Genomic DNA, 3,428 nt, shown 5'->3' on the forward strand with positions numbered 1-3,428 from the left:
TCTCCCTCGCTCAAAAGGAAAAGAAAGAAAGAAAAAAAAATTCCAAACGTCATCAGACAAGTAAGTAGAAAAATAATGCAATTCTCTGCCAGCGTGTAACAGCAGGCTGGGAACACTTTAACCAGCTATTTTCGCTGTGATGTTTAATACACCACTCTTTCAAGCATGGTCTGAAATGTATAATTTTCCATTATATTCCTGTATGTTTGACTTTAATATAATGAAGCCTTCTCCCTTCACTACACCAGAATATTGGGTCTATTAAATTGCTTGTGCGAGGACTATTTTTGACAATGGAAGAAGCTGAAGGCCAAGAGAATGGTGGTGCCTGCAAACCTCTCTCCTTCTCCAGCCTCTAGCCCCTGGCTAACGGCCATAATCCATCACCGGGACAAGCCTCCCGGCATCACCTTTCCCAGGGGGATGCAATTTGTCTCTTGGCTCCGTGCGGCTGTGCCGGGATTTGATCTCTGGGGTAGAGGGGTTTGGTGCTTCCGTGATTTCAATTTTCCTTATAAATAGGTCAGGAATGCAAGCCACCAGGGAAACCCAAAACTGCTCCGAGAGGGGGATGAATGGCAGAGGTACGGCTTGCCAAAAACCTCCCCCAGCAGTTGCAGGGTGACCTGGAGCGGGTGCCACCTCCGAAAGGACAAGGGAGGGAGCACAAGGGCTTTTCTTGGGAGAAAAAACCCCCACCATATTTCCAACCCAATCCACGTCCAAGCCACGATTCAGATCTCTCTCCAGAAGGAAGAAGTTTCTTTCAAGCAAATCAAGGTTGGCGAAGGACGCCGGCTGCATCTCAACTCCTTTATTTGCACAAATAAGGCAGCCAGCCCTGCCAGCAGACCCGGCCGGCTCCAAACACACCAAAGGACGCTCTGCCAGCCTGGCCGGAGCCGCGGCAGGGCTGTAGGTGCAAGGATGGCACATCCCGCCCCGAGCTGCAGCTCCAGGTGTCTGCGATATAAATCGGGACGGCTGTACAGCCACGCTGGCACGACCTGGCCGGAGAGCCAGGGGCAGGCTGGGGCAGCCGGAAAGTAACTCTAAAATATTGTTGCAGCATCAGCAAATCCCCCAGAGCCACGATGCTCTAAACCAGGGCGAGCTTGTTTGCCAGCTTGACGATATCAGAATTACTACCAGGTTCATGAAACCAGCTCCCAAAGCCCTTGAGGGGTCCCAGCACCCAGCGCCCTGGTTCCCAGCACCCGGCACGGCCTGCCTGCCGCCGGGAAAAGCTGATGGCAGAGGCAGAGCAAAGGAGACATCTCACAGCTCCCCACCACAACATCCCATATCCCCAAAAATGTTTTACTGAGTTTTGCCTGGAAGATGCAAAACTAAAGCTGTGGGATAAGTGACTTTTCAGTCATACAACAACAAAAAAAAGAAAAAGAAAATCCATTTCAGGTCAGTTTTCAATTTCCAATGTTTCCACCCGTCAAGGAGGGGAAAAATGCTGTGTTCCAGGTTCGGAAATCTGTTTGGGTTGGTGAAGCAAAGGGAAATGCATCATTTCGGATACAAGCCTTCCTTTCAATAAACTGGCAGGGTATTTTCAAACAAAGGCAGGCAGATGAGAAACAAAAACATGTTATTTCATTCCAGTAATGTTGAAATGAAATGTTTTGACTGAAAAAATAAACTGATGGTGGTTATTCTGAAACAGAGACAAATTTGTTAGATACTCTGATAACAAAACACCCCATTTTGCCTTCAGGGAAAAAAAGGAGTCAGTAAAATAGTTTCTCTGAGCTCCAGTACCTGGCTGGGAACAGCAACACTAAACTGCCCAGCCACCGGCTTTCTGCCGCTCCTGCCAACGCCCTTCTTTTCAATTCCTGCTAGAACAAACTATTTTAAAGACAGAATACCAAGGGATTCCTGAAGCCAAAGCCCATAATAAGGCTTTGAAACCTGTAAGGTAGGTCAATTTTTAGGCTTAACTGCCTTGACAGCATCTCTAATAAAGCACACCTTTCTATTTAAAAGACAAAAAGGGGAAAAAAGGGGGAAAAAAAGAAGTTGCTGTCAGTTATTCACACTCACTCCCTGCTCTGCTTCAGGAGGATTTATACAATACCTTTAAAAAAACCCAGAGAGGCGAGTTGTGGGATTAACACAGCGCATTTCTTGGTGGGAAGGAATAACTTCTCTCCAGAGCGACTGCACGTTTTCAATGCAGGCAGGACGCCAGCGCCTCGTTTTATTCATTTGAGGCAAATTTAGGACTTCAACCTCCTGGCAGTCGAGGGTAATTACAGCAGTTGGGATGCTTCGTGGGAGGGGACCTCGGGGTGGGGGTCCCTGGTCCCTCAGAGGTGGGTGGCAGCTTTAGCTGCCCCGTGGCCCCATAGGAGACAGTTTATCTGACTATACGTGGTGTCACGCTGGGACGGAAAACAGAGCAGCCGCCCTGGGATGCCCGGCCGCGGCAGCCTGCCCGCACGCCGTGCCGGCGTTACAGACACCCTTGTTCCAGCTCTGCTTCCCCTGCCCTCCGTCAGCTGTTTAGCAACTGAAGAAATAGTTAATTAAGGGAGGGAGGCAGGACGTGTTGCGACTACACCACAGCTGCATTTACATGAAGAGTGGGAACGGGGAGAAAAGCAGAGATGAGAGCTCGTCTTTGGGCAAAACAGGGATCGGCACGGCAGCGGCACGCTCCAGCTGAGTGTCCAGTGCTGGAGACAGCAGGTCCCCCCACCAGCTCCTCCTGCTCGGTGCCCATCACGCCACCAAATCCTTTCCTAAAATCCTTTTTTCTTCCTTTTTTTTTTTTTTAACCAGAATTATCATTAAGCGTCTAAACGACCTGGTGCACATCCAGTTGACATTGGAGTGCAACACAGCTGCTCAGGAGCCAGCAGAGCCCTTTCCCCCCTCTTAATTCTCCAATTTTTTAAAATTATTTTAATAGCACAGCAGCACTGGGCTTCACTATTTTTTTTTCTCCTTTCTGGAAAAACTGAAAATTTCCTTCTCTCTCCTGACTCAGGGACCGGCAGCTCCTGGCCGCCCGCCCGCGCACGGCATTGCCTTTGCTTCGGGGCTGTCTCTTCAGCCCAGATGGTGGAGGGTCAAGCGCTGGCAGCTGGCCCAGCAGCATAGCAGCAGGGACGTAATTATTTTTAATTTAATTTTAATCGAGATACCGGAATGAATGTGCAAAACAACAACTGTTTTCATAAGTCGAGTTTGTTCGGTCTTTGCAAACTCGTAGAGAAAATCAGCGCGAGGTGAAGAGCTGTGGCAATCACCCACAATAATTTGCAAGACCCGGGCAGACGGCACAGCTACATCAGGTGAATAAAGCCCCCAGACCGCCACAGACACCCACCTCTGCAGCCTCTAACGTGGGGAAAAGCAAAGATGACACCCCTCTGGCCAGCCCCACCCCTGCGCCTCCCCCCCCGCAC

The 3,428-nt window shown here is 49.7% G+C and overlaps 1 protein-coding gene across 1 annotated transcript in view; it reads right to left on the minus strand.

Moving 5' to 3' along the window:
* The window catches only part of MGAT5B (mannosyl (alpha-1,6-)-glycoprotein beta-1,6-N-acetyl-glucosaminyltransferase, isozyme B), a gene marked incomplete at its 5' end in the record, with an annotated part of 44,778 nt that overhangs the window by 5,371 nt on the left and 35,979 nt on the right, over window positions 1-3,428 (minus strand). The window lies entirely within an intron of this gene.

Source organism: Pygoscelis adeliae, unplaced genomic scaffold (genome assembly GCF_000699105.1).
Source record: "Pygoscelis adeliae isolate BGI_AS28 unplaced genomic scaffold, ASM69910v1 Scaffold61, whole genome shotgun sequence".
NCBI classification, from domain to species: domain Eukaryota; kingdom Metazoa; phylum Chordata; class Aves; order Sphenisciformes; family Spheniscidae; genus Pygoscelis; species Pygoscelis adeliae.